General features: G+C 31.5%; 1 protein-coding gene across 4 annotated transcripts in view; it reads left to right on the forward strand.

Moving 5' to 3' along the window:
- Positions 1-20,549, forward strand: part of LOC134716233 (G-protein coupled receptor 83-like) — a 43,765-nt gene that overhangs the window by 13,306 nt on the left and 9,910 nt on the right. Inside the window, exon 3 of one of the 4 annotated variants that reach the window (XR_010106844.1) lies at positions 8,557-8,770. The exons of 1 other annotated variant lie outside the window; for it this stretch is intronic. The gene's annotated coding sequence lies outside the window, so the exon portion shown is untranslated. Of the gene's footprint in view, positions 1-8,556; positions 8,771-11,136; positions 11,256-16,617; positions 16,722-20,549 lie in introns of those variants that run through there. 2 more of the 4 variants (XM_063579105.1, XM_063579106.1) reach the window with 2 other exon arrangements.

Here is a 20,549-nt window from a genome sequence, read left to right on the forward strand (position 1 = left end):
TTTTTTTTTCTGGATATCGGAACCTCAAATACTTACTTGCTTTTTCGTTTTAGTTATATCTTTATTGTTTCATAAAACGAGTTTGACAAAAAAATAATTATGTACGAATTTTTCATGATCTTCATGCTTTGTATCAACAAAGGCATCAGTAATATAACGCTGTTCAAAAATCCTTAATCGATTGAGAGACAAACTCCGGGTTAAAAACTAAAGACGAGGGAAACACATCAACTATAATAGGAAAACAATGAAACAATAGAAACACTGAAGTGCAACAAAAAAACAAACGATAATGCAACATACAACAAATGGGGGTTAAACCTGAGTGTGTGCCTAGTCACAGTATTAAACAATAAAAAAATAAATGTAAGTATTCTTTTATCGATTATTTGACAAATAGTTGTTGTTTTTTAATTGGCTATGTATAAATGTTATGTAAAAATAAACAAATCGCCTTAATGCTAATAACACGTTTCAATATTTGTTCTGTTGTTTGAATGAAGTCGGATACATTCAATTGGTAATTCAATGTTGGTTTACATAATTGCCTTACATTTTCGAGTATCATGTCCTGTGCACGGTTTATGAAAATGTAAGGCAGTAGGTTCTAAGGGAAAACATACAAATTGCCGATAAAGCATAAATATAATGCCAATTGCACTAAGTGTCTTCATTCTGAAACATATTTCTTAACCCAATAACTTGTGAAATGTTTATTTTCCGCCAAAAAAATACGTTCAGCTTATTCAGTGCGGAATCTTGGAATAATTATTTTCTTCATTCCTCAATGCAAACATCTGGCTTAACTAAAATGTAAAGTGTATAATTATGACATAACTGTTTAAAACGTCCACGGTAAATTTTGTCACATCGCCTTGTATATAAAATCTTCATAGATACCAGGACTAAATTGAGTATATACGCCAGACGCGCGTTTCGTCCACTAAAGACTCATCAGTGACGCTCGAATCCAAAAAAGTTTAAAATGCCAAATAAAGTACGAAGTCGAAGAGCACTGAGAACCAAAATTTCTAAAAGTTTTGCCAAATACAGCTAAGTCAATATATGCCTGAGGTAGAAAAGCCTTAGTATTTCAAAAAATTCAAAATTTGTAAACAGTCAATTTATAAATATTACCATATCAATGACAATTCATGTCAGCACAAACAGTGCTATATAATACGATAATCTATGTCCGGAATAACATGGAATAGATGTTATTGTATTTACATATAATTCAAGTTACATACAACTAGAAAGTGGTTTGATGTACTTAGAATTTATAGGTTTCCGTGTTTTGTCTAGCTTGTTACATAATAAAACAATACAACTAGGACAAATCTTGTTAAAACAACCATTTACAAGTGAATAAAACAGTTATGATACGTAATTGCTTACTTAACATTGGAAGATTTTGTAAAGAACTAGGTACTTTATTCAGCGATCTTAAACACAAATAAATATTAACAAGTATCTTTTTCTTACAAATTTGCTTCAAATAAGACTTCCTACGATGATTTTACGTAATAAGTAAATATATACAGCTACTGGCTAGAGACCACAATTCATTCCTCTATTAGTTCTTTTTTACCTTTGTCTTATTTAAAAAATTGCCACATGCACTTTTGTCAAATCTTCTGTGTGTGTGTGTAATGTTTAATACTAGTCCAAATATATATAGAAAATTCAGACAGGTTCAAGCAATCACTTTTACAAATATAGCCAATACACATCCATACCCCTATTGGCAAGTCAAGAGCTGTTCCGAAAACTGTAAATATTACCTTTTTGCATTTGGCCTAATCACTCTTCCAATATCAAAATCAGTTTAAATACAACATCCTAAAATTTATTTCACCTTTTTTCTTTCATTTCCACCCCATAAAAACTAAGAAATCAATGCGAAAGGCAAATTTTTTTTAATTAATTATATAAAGGGAACTATATTCGTGGATAACTAAAAGTAGGGTAATTAATTGAGGTGTTAGGCCTAATTTGTGTACGACGGGATACTGAAAATGAACATTTTAAAGAAATATCGAAAGATACCAAAAGGACATGTATGAATGAGACAATAAATCATGTGGACACAAACGACAGAAATAATTTCGAACACATTTAGTGAATAAGTAGGCAAAGTATTTCCAAGCTCTGAACGAACTCATCTTAGCTTATTATATTATTGTGGACAAGTATAATCGAGATTATCGAACATCCCAAGAAAACATAACATATAGGTAAAAACTGTAACAGATACAAAAAGACAATCGCAGCTCATATATTTTACTTTGATCAATAAATGAACATGTTGCGGTTCAAACTATTTCTTTTCAGTCTTGAAACAAACTTCGTAGTCTTGCCTCATGCCCTTTAAAAATGATTTTTACAGTTCGTTATTACGATATGCAATTTAATAATTTTTCAAAGTAATAGTAAAGTTTGACGTCTTCCAACATATTTTGGACTTCGCTGCTATTAATACCTAAACATTACCTAGTTATTTGTAATTCGTCAGGAATCTCATTTATAAGAACAAAATACCACTAGCAAGAAGGTAGAGCTAATTTACCCACAATTTGTTCCACTCAAAAGGTCAGAATGTGAAAGTTAATAAAACTTATTGAAATTTTAATACTAAAGAGTTTTAACAATGTACATCAAAGAATTCAAAATAAGTTATATATATGAATAAAATAAATATGTTATTTGGCTATTTACATTGTTGTTTAGTTGTTGTTGGATAGATTTGATAAATCTTGCATATTTAACCTTTTAAGTAAAAACTGACATCAAAGAATCATTAACTAATAATCAATATGCATATGAATAATAAAGCATAGCTTAGCTTCTGTACTATTATTTGTCTTTGTGTCTTTTTTATTTTTTAGCAATGGCGTTGTCAGTTTATTTTTAATCTATGAGTTTGACTGTTTCTATGGAATCTTTTGCCCCTCTTTTTCAATATAATTTTGGTTTCAGTTTAGAATGTCCATCATATTAAATTTTCTGAACAATACTCCAATGTTATAAAATTCATCATAAATTTCAATATTAAACTATCTTTACGGATGTAAAATATGGGGACTTGTACATGAATATGCAATATTGTTGTTAGAACGTCATCGAACATGCACGAGGATGTCATGCAGTGAATATAAGCATTAATTGAAAGATCGCAGTATGGAATCATTTCAGATACAAATTGATCTACCTCTTTGAACCTACAAGGGTTTGAGTTTGATGTGTTTTATAGCTTTAACCATTTACCTGTCCTGGATACATCTTATTTTATGAGAAAAACGTATCGTGCTCACGGGAATCGGTTTCCTAGGTTCATGTGAGCGAAATATTAATCAATGATGATTCTAGATACAGTATTTGATTTAAAAAGAAATTGGGAGTTAAACCATCCTTTATTTCTCCCATGATATATTGCAACTTCAATACAAATAATTGTAAACGTCAGAGTTATCTTATAATTTGCATGTTATATCAATATAATCTTTTATAGAAATTTAAATTATTTATTTGAAAATATAAACTAAAATTAAACACAAAAAGCAAACTGAAAAATCTTAAAATCACTCAATATCTAAAAGATGATGTTATTACGAAAGATATCAGCTCATGCTCAATAAAATAAAAATCATTATAGATACCAGGTGTTGTGTAAGCGATACACACGTTTGTATACACAAAACTCATCATTGATATTAGAATGAAAACAATAAGAACAAAATTGAAGGGCATTGAGGACCAAAAATTTCAAAAGGTTATGCAAAGTACATAAGGTAAACTATTCATGGGGTAGAAAATCATAAGTGTGTCGGAATATTCCTTGTTTTTCTTAATAATTTTGATCATATCAATGCTTAGCCATGCAAAGGCAGAACTGATGACTACCGGGTTGTTGATAACCCTGTAGAGGAATTCCAAACCAATAGAAGCATCTACCTAGTTGTTGTAAATAAACTCATTATATATACCATGCTTAACATTGTGTACGCCAAACGTCATTTTCGTCTTCAGAAGACCCATCAGTGATGCCTAAATACATTTTTGAAAGGGCAACTTATCAACAGTTGAAAAGCATTTTAGGACCCAACATTAAGAAATATTTACAAAATACAGCTAAGGTAGTCTTTTCCTTGGATAAAAAAGTTAGCTTTTCGGAAAGTTTCGTAAACTATTTATTTAAAATTATGACCCTCGATGATGATCACATGTTCAAATGCTACATTTTGTCATGAATACATGCATTCCTAAAAAAAATCATGGAATTCGACAGAAGAACAGAAGCAAATAATTTTAAGTGCTAGCACACATATAACAAAATTGTGACCTTTTGAGGATTGATTCAGGAAGAATATTAGACAATTCAGAATTTTACGAGTAGCAATATGTCCTTTTAGTACTATGATACAAATACATATGCTCATGCTGTCAAGATACACGAAAATATCTTCAAACGAACAATTAAAATTATTTCATAAACGTGACCTATCTTGACATTTCTCAATTCAAAAAAGTATTCATCAGGATATCATTTGTATTCTGATGAACAGGGTTTATGTTTGAATAACTTTCATTCCATCGAGATGATATATTTCCTTTGTAATTTCATTTTTTACTCCAGTGACGTAACGTATACAATAAACAGTACAACCAAATTAGAACGCATTGATCTGTAGATTTTCTATATAAAAAGGTAATATGCAAAACAAATTAACTAATGGGGCGTCCGGTTAAGCATAGGATATGAATGAATTTTGTTTGAAGATGTGATTAAAAATTTATATTTTAGTCTAAATTATAAACTTATGTGATAAAACGTAATTATTTCAGCACTTGCAAAGAACAAAGTTTAAACCACAGATTCATAGAATTCAATTGAAATGGAATTTAAACGGGAAGAAATTTAACGCAGCATTGCTAGATATCTTACAAATTTAATATTTTTGATAACCACGAGAGCCTGAAACAAGCGGATCGTAACTATTTGTACTTTTAGTTTATATTCGTTTCATTCTAGCATGGTAATAATATTTATAATGTATGATTAAGAATCGTTGGAATGCTAATAAGACAGCAACAACCAATACCAGTTTGAGACAGCATCCAACAAACAAAATAAACGGGGTTTGTGTTAGGTCATCCAATTTGGTTGATGGGGTAGTTGTCGGGATATATCCCTTTGTACACTTATAACTTTTCAAACAGGTTAACGACAACACAAACTTATATATATAACACTTTTGTAATAAACATCAGTAAAAACATATCAAATTTTTTGCACTGAAATTGGTATCATTTACGCATGTGTTATTGCAAGTACAGTAAAAACAATAAAATTACCACCAACGAATACCACTGCAACAATATATCTGCTTACAATAAGATGCTGATTCGTTAAGTAAAAAACAAACACCCACTTGAAACTGTAAAACAAAAAGGATGTTAACTGTTTCAACACGGTGTTGAAGAAAAAGTAACAATCTTGAATCATTGTCAAATTTCTATATATAGTTTATAGTATATAGTTTTTAACACTTTCTGTTTGAATATTGACATATATCAAATACATCAAACGTGTGATATATAACAAAATGCGTAAATGCATTAATCGGAATGACATATTTTCCAGGATAAAGTGGGTTCCAACCATATGTCCCCGTACAAATGCACTGATCGTTAAAAAAGGCGATTCCAACCCCTAGAACTCCACCCCTTGGATCCGCCACTGTGGTGTAGATTTTTGAAAATATACCACAGAACGCATTAAGTTCTGAAAAACAAAATGGTGTCCCAATATCAAATGCAAATCCTTTGTTCTTTGTAATTATTAGATGATTTTTTATGTTAGTTCATTTATATGTTTTGGAGTTTAGTGTGACTTCGATTTTCAGACTCCTCCAGTTGCGGGATTTTTTCTTGTTGTGTGACGACCTATTGGTAACCTTTGGCTGTTTTATCATCTTATGTCGGGTTGTTGTCTCTTTGACACATTCCGCATTTCCATTTTCAAATTTACTGTTATTGTATTAACGTTGAAAATTACAACCATTGTTAAGCCTAAAAAGGCAGGTTTTGGTGATATCAAACTTAGTTTTGACGAAGAGCAATATCACTTGATTCCTAAAGTGGTTGTATTTTCCAATTTAGAAAAAAAGATACAAGACTTATGATAATTGAAATCGACGATTGTTACTAAGTAGCTTATCATATTTTTTTTTTAATTGCAACTATAGATAATTGTGAAATATAACGTATTAAATCTAATGACATTGATGTGTCAGCTGTTAATGAACCAGAAACAATTTAAAACTATCCTATCTAATTATCGCGATTCTAATACCTGAAACTGCAACAATTACCTCAATAAAGAATTAGTATCGGCGGTATTTAGAAACTAGTATTTAAACTGCTAATGACCCCTGATGTTTCAAATCTAATTTTCGAATCAACTGTTTACCCAATTTAAAAAAGTATAGATAGGCAATACATTGGGCAATTTGGAAAAGGGCTATTTTTAGTTCTGTAATAGAAAATATTTTGCAAGGTTGTAAGCAATTTCCTCATAATAATTATTCGGCCATAAATGTATAACGTGTCCGCTAATGATGATCAGTATTGGTTAAATGATTTGACATTGATGGCTTCTGATGTGATCAAACTTCATCACTGTTAATCATCTATTGTATCGTGTTACTTGATAATATAAGACTATTACAATATTAATTACTTATTTAAACAGTTAGTTACATTTCAATGTTGTGTTTCTGTTGTGTCGTAGTTCTCCTCCTATATTTGACGCATTTCCCTCAGTTTTAGTTTGTAACCCGGATTTGATTTTTTCTCAATCGATAAATGAATTTCGAAAAGCAATATACTATTGTTGCCTTATGACAGTTCTTGTCCATTCGTTTTTGATGCGTTTTGTTATTTGATTTGCCATGTATATGGACTTTCCTAATTGATTTTCCTCTGAGTTCAGTATTTTTGTGATTTTACTTTTTAATTAAATAACACTTTCTTAAAAATGTTTTTTGAATTGAAAAAGCAAGATAAAATAATATACCCAATTTTCATGATTTACACGCAGGTAACGCAGTAAACTACAGTCGTCTCTAATGTAAATTAAATTATGTAACTTGAAAGTATTGCCTTATCTTATGCTATAATCAATATCTACAACATCACCATGAACTACATATTTTCAGTGATCCAACATTTAGTTTTCTAACTTTTTTTTATCCAAGCGTCATTGATGAGTTTATGTTGACGAAACCCGCGTCTCGCCTATCAAGTTATGGATGTTGTTCCTTTGATAACTATTTCCACCACTGGGTCGATCGCACTACTGGTGGGCGTTTTGTCCCCAATGTTATCATCAGCTTATCAGTCAGCTCTTCGGTGTTGATGTTATCAAGTATATGGTCATGCAAAAGTATAAATAATTAGAAGTACTAAAGATGTTTTTATCCCAGGCATAGAAAACCTTAACTGTATCTGACACAATTTTTTTGAATTTTGGATCCTCAATGCTCTTCAACTTTATAGTTGTTTTACTTTCTAACTTTTTTTTTATCCGAGCGTCACTGATGAGTTTAATTTAGACGAAACGTGCGTATTGAATTATAGGCTTGGTACCTTTCAAATTGATAATTATTAGGTATATATAAAACGTTTGATTTTCTACCACATGCATATATTACTTCTGCTGTAGTTGGCAAACACTTTCAAAATTTTGGTTTTGACCTGTTAAATTTTGTGATTCTAGTGTCACTAGTGAGCTTTTTGTAGACGGTCGTGAGTCTGTCGTAAACAGAGTTAAGCCCGTGATATATGCTGCCTTTATTTAAAACTACTTCGTATGATTTGTACTTTTATTCATGATCTTTATGTTTATATTCCAAAAGACCCAGGGGGTGAAATTAATTTTCCTTTAAATACTGACTATTGTAAACATATTACGTAATATATGTTCAATTTTTGCATTGATGTGCTACTGATGAGAAACTTAACACAGTTTACCTTCCCGAAAGGCCCGATAATGCAATCGATCAATATCTTTTCCACGATGTACTTTCTTTCCAACGATCATTAGACACATTCAATAAACTAGCAACTTCAAATAACATCTTGTTAGGTTTAAATGCGTTTTATGAATTTATTTCCATCTTAATCGTCAATTTTTGCGTCTGTTGAAACCTTAAGATTTTTTTCTCAGTACCGCTTTGTTTTGATAAAGGGAAGGAACACCATTACTAACCGTGTATGAAATAAGCCCGGCGTCCCTTTCACCTAATATGGAATATAAAGGGACGTTACGCCACTACTTATCGTGTATGAAATAAGCCCCGCCTCCCTACTAACCTAATATCAAATATACACGGTCTTCACGATGACGCTTTTAACCAATCATATTTCTTGAAATGTTTAGGAGGTAAGATAAACTAACATACCCGCAGTTGGTTCTTATACATCTTTGAAACTATTCAGTTGATAATCTTTAATTTGGTGCTACACCTACCATAAACATGTTTTCTGTTTCAGACCAGACTGAAAATTAATCATAAATATGTTTACAAATTAGACCAAACAAACGAAAACTTTAAAGATGTGTTCAATAGTAGATTTGACTGAAAATAACTCTCATATATTCCTTGGATATGAGACCAGACTGAAGTTTAATCTTAAACATGGGTTTGAGATAGGAGCCGACTTAAAGTTTATCCCAAAGTTATCTTCGATATTTCAAAAGATGAAAGGTCATTGAAAACATATATTCGATATCAAACCATATAAAGGTTAATGTAAAACAATATCAGACATAATGTAAAACCTTGACTGTTCTCTATGACTCGAAAACTCTACTGATGAAAGTGACCGAGCTACAACTTTTTTTCAAAATTTTAAATCATATTTCCGACTGAATAGGAAGTCTGTAATCTAATAATGTCATTTTTAATAGAGTTTCTTTCCGCCATTACCAATAAAGATATTAAACATTAAACCTTAAATGGTCATTTAACACATTTTATTTTGTTGAAATAAGATATAAACAACAGCATATCTTAGCAAGATATATTTGCAATATTGTTTACGGCATCTTATAACCGATGTACATGTAGATTAGGCGAACACATAAAACCCGAGGAAATCGCAGGGAAATAGCTAATCCAGGTACGTCAACGACTGCATCGTTAATGATAGCCTTGCAGGAAATACGAAAGCCAATGTGTTAGCCAGAGTTTAAGTAGCATTTGTGAAACAAATTTTCATTTGCGGATATGTGATATGAAATTTGGTCATTGATATCTGCCACAGAAGTGTCTTGGAAATATCTGATTCAGAAAGAGTCAATTGAGAGATTTTTAATATTTGTATATGTTTATACATTTTGCATCATGTTTGCATGTTGCTAACGTGTTTCTGCAGTTTCTAAAATACTTGATTAATAATAAACACACAATCAAGGAGAAAGAAACATTAACCTGAATATGTAATATTAAAATTAACAGTATCAATTTAACTGTGCCAGATGAAAAAAATCAACTAGTGAATGAGCAAACACAGCCTAGTGATAATACTTAGTGGAGCTTGTCCTGTTATTTGACGACTGGTGAAAAAAAATCCTCAAATTATAAGTAACGGAAACATTAGACAATTGCAAAACAAAAACAAACAAATTCAGAACCGTCGTACGTACGGATAACTATAAGAGATTGAGATCGAAATCTCATTTAATGTATTTCTATTCTGCAATCACAACTTCGGCTGAAAGATCATTAATAATGAAATAATTGTTATATAACTTGGTTTTTAGTCACAGGTCTGGGATTTGTAGAGTCAAATCATTTCAGTGTTATTTGATCAAGTGAGAGAGTGACGTATTCACTATTTTCTCATAGGAGTTAAACAATGTTCGTATATAACCTGTGTGCAGTAAAAGTGGTTAAAATCATTGAATTTAATTACTGTTCTTTGAAATTTTGAGTTTCACATATTATCCGTCGTTTTAATTCAAAGTACAAACTGTACATATGAGGATGATATTGCTACAACTTTTCATCAGGACCCTTCTAAAATTATCCCTTTATAAACTTTGGAAATCTTTTAGAAACGAAATTAGAAAACTAAATAAAATTTTGAAAAGTGCTTCGAACGCATAAAATGTATAAAGTTTTGTTTTACAGCACTGAGTTTATTCCGCTGTTAGAAAACTATCAGTCCCCGGGGAATTTTCATCATAAGCTCAGTAGTCAGTACTTCGGTACTGGCATGAATAATATCAGACATTTCTAAAAGTGTGCGTTTGTGAATTAAGAAATGCCCTGATTCTATTTTAAACTAATTGTTGAGTGTTTAGAAATGTATGACATCCATTTATAACCACATTTTAAGAAGAAAACGTTATAGCTTAATACAATCAAAAGTAAACTGTTATCTGTCAAGATAACTTCGCTGTACTGCTCGTATTATGGGGACACTTTCTTAAACTTGACATAACAAGGAACGCTGACTTTCCAGATGCAGTGCAACTTTGGATTAAAAAATGACATTTTCGTAATTTATTTCTTATCTGTACAAAAAAAAATCGTTAACATACTTTAAGGGTGCATGTTTAATGGTAACTTTCGTTGCTTAAGCAAGTTGCTTTATGTTTGAAAGTTCGATTTAGACAAATCTTTTTTCTGACCTTTAATCCTCACCACAAAGAAGTTAATTCAAAAAGATACTAAAACTTTTATTCATAACGCAACTGCATATATTCTCTTAAAAAAATACTTAAGGTATTAAAAAATTTCAGAATCAATCTAAATTACTTATCAAAGGTATCATTTTGTCCAGATTAATAGCATTTTGCAACAAAAAATAATACAGGATGTGAAATGGTTAAATGGTAGTGCATGTGCACTTATAGAATATGATTATAATACGTGGTTGGTGCTTTGCAAAAGAGAAATATGTAAGAATGTCTACCTTGATCAAAACTTATCGACATAACAAATTACAAATTTGATAACTTTTATTCATAACTCAACTGCATATAATTTATTGCAAAAAATACTTAAGGTATTACAAAAGTTTAGGATCAACCGATATTACTTTTTATAATAATATTTTTTTTAGATAGATAGGCAATTTTGCAACAAACATTATACAGGATGTGTAATGGTTAATTGATAGTGCATGTGAACTAATAGAATATAATTATAATACGTAGTTGGTGCTTCACAAAAGAGAATTATGTAAGTATGTGTTCCTTGATCGAAACTTATCGACATAACAAATTACAAATTAGATAGAAGATAAAATGAAAAAAATAAATATTGAATAAATTAAATGAAATTTGAACACAGAACAAATTATAATTTGTCAAACGAATTGTTTATCTTTTTAATCACCATTGATATTAAAAAAAAATACAAATTAAAACCACAAACCCGTAATGATTACCATCATCTTTTATGAATACTATAGGGAGCGCAGATATATACATTATCAACATATCTATATTTGTGCACGGAAAACGTCGATATGGCTATTGTTTCTTTCCATATATCTGTTTCAAACAAATGATTTCAACACATGTTAAAATAAAATGGAGTTAGATGTGGCGTTTTTATTGAAGTTGTACATATTTGGTTAAGGGGCCATCAGAAGACCGAAATGGCCTGGGTTAAGGATTTTCTTTTTGCAGACCCTTTGGTGGCCTTTGGTTTTGTTCCTGTTCTTTGTTAACTCCAAAACATATACATATATGAACTATAATTTAAAAACTTACTAGACTAAGAAAGGCCAGAGGCTTCTGACTTGGGACAGGCGCAACATGCGGCGGGGTTATAGATGTTTTGTAAGATCTCCACTTTACATCTAGCAAATGAAGAATAAAAAACACAACAATACGCACAGTAACACTCAGATCAATATTAGTCCGATTCCGATGTTTATGCTTACCATCATTAAAGATGAGAATGGTTATAAATATAGAAGATTTAAAGGTGAAGGTGATATTTTAGAATGAGATTTATCATATTGATGCTTTAAATTAATATCACACTAAACAACATCGATTGCTGTAAATTTAACAGGGAACAATATCAGGTTTCTCTGTTATGTCTCATCATTTTGTTCACAAAAAATCATAGATAACTCGATAAATAATCCTTCTGCTTGATTTGTAATCCCAAAGCTATATGAGATGGCGTCATATAGCAGTGCTAATTTCATTGTTGGTCATTCCTACTAGTTTATTTAAAGATCATAAAGTTATATACGAACTAATGTTGTCTCTGTAGAATCTTCCTGATACTTTAAAATGTGTTACTAAATATATAAAAAATTGGTGGACTGCAGTTATAATATAAAATATTCAGTCGTAAGCAGAAACAATTGTGTTAATTTTAGAACAACAAATTAAATATTAAGCTCAAAATGAAACATGCAGATTTCATAGCAAACGTTAATACGTATTTTATTGAAGCAATACATAATACCCACACAAATTCATTTGTTTCCAATAGAAATGAAAATGAATAGTTTTGATACATCCATATTATAAGTACTAAATAAGCGATTGTTGAATTATTCAAATTTGATAAACAACTTTCAAGTGTGCAGATCATTCGTTGTAATTAAACATTTTAAAGTGATTAAATGTTATTAAAAATCCCAGTTGTCACACGATATGGCACTATTTGTTCATATCAATTCTTCCTTCTTAATCTAAAGTAAGAAAAATCTATATGTTTGTAAGAGTGCTGTTGTATTGAAAACATAGTTATCGAAAGCCTCCAATTTAAAATTACGTCAAGAAAAAAAAAAAAAAAACAAGAGTTATTATATTTATATACAATTAAGATATTTTTCTGCAGTAAACGTGCTATGCTGGTAACATTTTATACAGTTGAACACAATATTAATAAACAATTGTGTTAGAAGCGGTTTAACATTCAATTGTCAGACGAAAAGGTTTCCTAACCGTGGAAGGTCAAATAACATAATTGTCTTTAGTTTCACGTTGGTCATTCTAAGAATTTATTATTTGACACTTTTAAAATAACACCAGGGAGAAAGTATACAACTGTTCTGACGCTTGATACATGCGCCTCGTTATTTCATATTTGTTTGTTATAATGTAAAGCTATATTTAAAAGCAAATTTGGCATGATTCAATCCCACAATTTGTTTTCAGTTACTAATTAGCTCATCCCAATCTTCCGCTCTAAAGGGTGTTAATAGATTTCCTGTTTTAACATCCATCGCAATTACAAAAGCAAATTGTGTCCTTTGTTTATATGGCATGATTTCTAATCTTATTTAGACAAAGTTCATTGAAAGGGTAATCATACTTTGCTTTGCCTGCCTCATATTTATAACGGTTACACAAAATTTGCTGTTATCTATATATAGATATAGGAAGATGTGGTGTGAGTGCCAATGAGACAACTCTCCATCCAAATAACAATTTAAATTATTATACTTCACGTTAAAATGCCATATTTTGATTGGCTAATACGAGGGTGTCATTTTACTCTATCACATAGCTGAGAGGGTGACAATTTTTTTGAATGTTACCCTCTCGTCTAAACCAATCAAAAATCGACAATTTAAAGGACAATGGATTGAATTTACATCAAGTAGATGAATACAATGCTTAAGTTTTACGTTCTGGATCAAATTTTATTATTTAACTGTCAAAATAAAAAAAAACAACATCTTGTTGTTTATTTCTAATACTCGTAACGTTGTTATGTACGTGACGTCATAGAAAATCCTTTTGATATAAAATTAATCTGTAAAAGACAAAAATGGTAGGACGTTCAGTATAATAAATTAAATAACACATAGCTGAGAGGGTGATAGAGCAGATTGGTACCCCTTGAAAAAGCATTGTCAACCTTGGCTTCGCCGCGGTTGACAATGTTTTCTCGGGGTACCAATCTGCTCTATCACCCTCTCAGCTATGTGTTATTTATATAAAGTAAACCATTATAGGTTAAAGTACGGCCTTCAACACGGAGCCTTGGCTCACACCGAACAACAAGCTATAAAGGGCCCCAAAATTACTAGTGTAAAACCATTCAAACGGTATACATTATTTCCACTAGGATACGATCGCACTACGATCTTTAGCAAAAAGTGCAAATTTTAATGATCGTAGTACGATCGTGTAGATCGCAGTAAGATCGTATTACAGTCGTGATGAGGTCTTCAAGATCCTGATGAGCGTGGCCAACTTTGAACATGTTCAAAACAATCGTGGTACGGTCGTGGCGGAATCAGGTCATAGAAGAAGCGTAATGAGCGCGAACTAAGATCGTGGCAAGATCGCAAAGGTCGCTGTACCATCGCAGCGAGAGCGTGGTTCTATTTGGAGAGACTGTGCTACGGTCTCACAGCAACGTTATTACGACCTCATTACGACCTCACTACGACTATACCAGGTAATCAACGCGACCCAACTACGCTTCCACTACGACAGTACTTTACCACGCTGTTCACGACCACTGTATGATTCTAGCACACCCTACCGTCCTCGTCACGCTCTTTGTACGATCTGACTAAGTTCATACTACAACCATCATTCTCATTGTCATTTTCACATAAAATATATTAAATCTCTCCAGGTTTTATTTGTCTGTATGTAATTAAGACTTCTTGTCCATTTCAGTCTCTAACGTCTCAACCTTTGTATAGATAAGACCGTTGGTTTTCCCGTTTGAATTGTTTAACACGAGTTTTTGTGGGTGCCCTTTATATCTTGCTGTTCAGTGAGAGCCTATGCTCCGTGTTGACGGCCTATAATGGTAAACTCTATAAATTGTTACTTGGATGGAGAGTTGTATCATTGGCACTCATACCACGTAGTATAATCGTAGTAAGAACGTGCTATAATCACAGTAGAAACATGTTGCAATCGGATAACTCGTGGAATTGTTCTCAGTGAGAACGTTATGAGCGTAGAAATATCTTGATAAGCGTAGTGATGTCGCAGACTCAGCGCGGTGAGAACGTTGTATAATCGTAGCGGGATCGTTGTAGAAGCGTAATGAGGACGTAGTAGCATCATGAAAGCAACGAAAATTTACATTTTCAGGCCGCTGGTACCGCGACCTCAACAAGATCTGAATTTATCTTAGATCGCGGTGAGGATGATGCGATCGTGGTCTAGTGGGACTGGGGCTTAATGTGCCCAAAAACACTGTGATCTTGGAAATAATATTACTGTATTGAAGCATTATGTATGGGCTTTTATATTTCATTTTTCCACATGTATAGCTATTTTAAACATTCTTACTGAGTATCAAGACATGGTTCATTGAAAAATTCATCGCTTGCTCTTCATGCCTCACCTTTCAAATGATTAAAAAATTTCAAAAGTCAAAGGCGGAAACTGCAATCGGTAATCATGACACATCGAAATGCTTTATCCACTGGTTGTGTAGTTCAGTTTTTTCCTCATAGTTTACATTGTTTGAGGTTAAGAATAAACTCATCATAGATACCAGGACTAAATTTAGTATATACGCCAGACGCGCGTTTCGTCTAAGAATAAAATGTCATAAAAATATTCCCCCTCGACATGTTTTGCTAGAGTATTCCTCCAAAGGATTCTACTATATAGTGACCGTCTTCAACAAATTGAAGATTATGTCACATGAGGAAACTTACAACAAGACGTAGATTGGTATATATAAAAAAAAAATCAATTTGAAAAATTAAAAAAATGTTTTGTATAATTATTAAGTAAGATGATTGAGTATATATTGATGCTTTGAAATTGAAGATTTGAAAGAGTCTACTGAAGTACAATTTACAATGTTATCCGGTAGATGTTGTAACATGTTACCAACGATTGAGGTGTTTCTGTATTTGTTGGTAACAAAACGCGCAGCCCTCCATTGAACTTTTTCAATGCTATTTATCTTGTTGTAAGTATGAATCCCAAACAGAGCAAGAATACGCTAGTGGTGTTATGGATTGGCTCAAACGTGACTTGTCAATGGATGTTAAATATAGAAATAACTACTTACTTAAATAATAATATGTTTAGATAATTAGATTTCAGAGAGCATTGAACGTTTTCTAAAGTTTGCCTACCCATCATAAATATAACTGATTGCAATGAATGTGTTACATAATAAAATAGAAGAATTTAACTGCAATAGTACGGCTGTCGCTTTTGAATAAAACCCTACTGACACTGCATGAACTAGCATGCATCGGAAGTTCTTTAACTTATAGAAATATGATTACATAACTGATGGCGTTTATTGTGATGTTATTTGTCATAAAACAAACGGGCGTTGATGTATTGGTTACTTTAAGAGATAATAGGTATATTTAATAAAAGGGTGAAACAGTGAAATTGTATTGATACAGATAAAACGACCATATTTACTGTCATTGTTTGTGAAACCATATTTCTTGTACATGTTCTAGTAGTCAGAGACATATGTCTCTAATGTTATGTAATATATTTAGATATTTTTTTATTGATTTTCATTTTTTTTTCAAAGAAATTTGTATATTATAGTTACACCAATAGAAACGATTCAAGGTATAATGGTAAAATTCATTTAAAAAAACCATCGAATACAAAATATAATTTTCATTCTCATTTGTTAACAATAAGGTTTTCATATCAATCACATTACTAAAATGAATGCACCGTGTGTTGTACTTCAGGAAATTCAACGGTTTATTCAAAGGTAAGAAATAAATTCATAAAAACATCGCAGTATATTGCCAAATACTTGCATTTAAACCGAGTTTTCATTCTGAGAAATACAACATTGGAAGAAGCGAACATTTTTCTGAAGCGAAAATGCTGTTTTATTTTTAAAGAAAATCACTATATATTACAAGAAGAACATTTGAAGACAATGCTGTAGTAGATTTACAACAAAAGTTTCCGGGTAAAAAATAAAACAAAGGAGAGACAAATATATCAAAACCAAAAGTCGAAACATGCAAACAAAACATACAGACGAAACATACTGACAAAACATATAGACAAAACATACAGACAAAACATACAGACAAAACATACAGACAAAACATACAAAAACATACAGACAAAACATACAGACAAAACATACAGACAAAACATACAGACATACAGACAAAACATACAGACAAAACATTCAGGAAAAACACCTTGACAAGTGTTTTCGTTCAGCAAACTAACGAATGCATGTCAGTGACCGCACAAATAGCAAGACAAAATCTCTAATTATGATAATTTTTTGCATCGCATTACTTTCGTTGAAAAAGAACTATAATTTTAAAATGGTAAACATTACGATTTTCTACAATAGGACTGGCTTGTAAGGCATGCTCATAAAGCAGTTGAATTGATGGATAGTTTGGCAGGACAAAATTTCGTCAAATATATAAACAGCCAACCCTTGACATTTGTCATTGAAAATGCCGATAATTGGTGAAATCCGCTAGATGTCAAAACTGATATAAGAGCATTAACCAATAACAAAAATTATATATCTTGTTATAATTAGACATTTACATGAGAACGAACTAGACGTGTTGGTATACTGATTCTCACTAACTTGTTCCCGATTCTCATAACATTTCTGTCAAAAGTGACTATATTGGTTGAGACTGTAAAAAAACGTATTCAGATAATCAGAATAATGATTTTGCTCGCCATATGCATGTTTCGTCTACTAAAAGCTCACCAAGTGACGATCGAATTAAAAAAAAGTACGAAGTTGTTATGAGTAATACAGTTAAAATAACTTTGTGTGTAACATTGATAGAAGAATATTATTTTTAAATAGTTATCATAGGTACCAGGATTATAACATATACATATTTATAAACGTTTTGTTTCTGCAAATATATCATTACGTACGTAATTGATGTTAAACTACTACCATTATCATCTTCTTTATAAAAGAATGAAATAAAGCATACACAGAAAAACAATATGTGTCTTTTATATAAACCATTGTCATAGCAATGTCATACTGTCATGTGTGTGTGACAAAGACACATTTAAACCTAACACAGAATATTCTGTACATGCATGACATGTTATGTGTTTCCGTTGAATGGTAATAACAATTAGATGTTTCGAAAATAAATTCGGAACTGATGATAATGAATATAGGAAATATCTCTACTATAAAACATAATCAAAAACATTCAATAGTAAAATTGATAAAATTGAGAAAGGAAAAGGTGAATATGTCAAAGCGACAACCACCCGACCATAGAGCAAACAACAGCCGAAGGCAACCAATGGGTCTTCAATGTAACGAGAATTCCCTCACCCATAGGTGTCCTTCAGCTGGCCCCTAAAATATGGATAATAGTACAGTGATAATGAACGTCATACTAAACTCCGAATTATACACAAGAAACTAAAATTAAGCACTATTTGTAATCTGATTATTGTAAGTGAAATTCTTTGTTACATGTTGTGATTCACGTAATAACATTAGTAAGTTGAATAATATTCTTCTTTAAAAATTAAAGTACATCACTAATGTGAAAAATGAAACGAGTTTTCTTAAGTTATCTTGTTATGAAACACCTAAAGTACAATTAATATTAATACATGTAAATTGTAAAATGGTTCATTAAATTAATTGGTTTTCTTTTTTGAAAAATGTAATACAATGTGGAAAGGTTTTTTTTTAAAGAGACATTCTTATAAATTGTGCAAAATAATCATTCGGTTGTTCAACTGGATTCATGTAAATCAGGAAGGTACGAAATAATTTTTGTTTTTGTTTCAAACTATTTAAATGCGTGTTAGAAATGAAGACGATACTTGATTGAAGAATCTCGAACAAAAGTCCATTACCGTCTATCGCTTTCCATGGAAAAAAAACCCATTGTATTACAGCAGTAATCGCATTAAAAACACACATCTGCTATCAACAATAGCAAAACAGTGTACTGAATGGCTATCAGGCACATATATCATTATATCTACAATAACTACAATAATGATAACTGTTAATAAATAAACTCATTATAGATACCAGGATTAAATTTGTATTTACGCCACACGCGCGTTTCGTCTACAAAGACTCATCAGTGACGCTCAAATTCAAAATAGTTAAAAAGACCAAATAAAGTACGAAGTTGAAGAGCATTGAGGACCAAAATTCCTAAACATTTTGATAACTACAACTAAGGTTATATATATTTTTAGGTAGACAACCTTAAGCATTTCAAAAAGTTTTGTAAACGGGGTGTAAATGGGTGTAACATGATGCTTACGGTACTTCATTGAAAATTTCATTGTATAACAATACTAATCGCTATTTAAACCAAAATGTACTGTGCACAATTGTTTTCAATGTTTTGCACAGATAATATTCTACCTTCAATATTGATAGCTGTTTATTGGATGTGGGACCATTACTACATTGAAATATTTCGGTGAATTGCAATATCAATCAAAAGTCAGACAAAAATCCACTGTGCATGACAGCAGAACAATTGTTTGGAATGACGATTGGATGCATAGCTACTATTCCGTCTTCAATAATGATATCCGTTTATAGAGTGTGATACCATGCGTCAGGTACTATATTGGAAAAATCTGTTTTGCACGACAGCAAAACAATTGTTTGGAATGGCTTTTGATAGACAATGTAGCCCCAATTGTAATCCGTTATAACATCTCAATAAATAAATTGAGGACTACGAAATGTTGAAACCAATTTCAGGTGAGAGTCCCAAACTACTTTCTTTCTGAATTTGCGAAGTTCATATTAACATATCGTTTAATGGTCTAGTTAAAATGAAATAATGATCGCGATTACTTTTCTAAATTAAAATCTGTATTCCTGCTTCCATACAATTTTCAAAAATACTGAGGATATTCAACACGAAGAGTCCCAATCAAATAGCAAAATCAAAAGATCAAACACATCAAACACACTTTTTTCAAGCCATATTTGTATTTTGTTGTAGTCGGACTAATTTTTAATGAATGATTAAAGGTTAAAATCTCACCTTTTTTTAATTTGTTATAAAATATATTTGTATTTTGTGTACTAGTATGTAATTGTCAATTTAAACATAAGGAAGCGAAAGCACACATACATTATAACCTGCGTCGTTTATCAGGCCATTTCCAAAGTCGTCTCTGACCGTTTGAACCATTGCTGTGATATCAATCCGTGTATCAGCTGTGTTTATCGAATCAACCTTTCTCAAAACGGACACTACAATCGCCATCTATTGATATTCAATATCTCAACAGAAATGTTTTAATATCCTCCAAAAACTATGTTGAGATAAATATCAGCTTTCTTATTATCAGTATGTGCAATCCTTCAAAATTCAATACCATTTGTCTTAACATTGGAACGAAAGTGACGACGCCTATAAACGCACGAATGATGTGCACTAAAAACCAAAGTTTTTGACGGAAAGACTTCGAACTCAAAGTTGTCTATAAATTACCTTAAGTTAGCTGTATGTTGTAAAACCTTTAGGAATTTTGGGTCTTCATTGCTCGTCAATTTCGTACCTTATTTTACCTTTTCAACTTGTTT

This window comes from Mytilus trossulus, chromosome 4, assembly GCF_036588685.1.
Source record: "Mytilus trossulus isolate FHL-02 chromosome 4, PNRI_Mtr1.1.1.hap1, whole genome shotgun sequence".
Lineage (NCBI taxonomy): Eukaryota > Metazoa > Mollusca > Bivalvia > Mytilida > Mytilidae > Mytilus > Mytilus trossulus.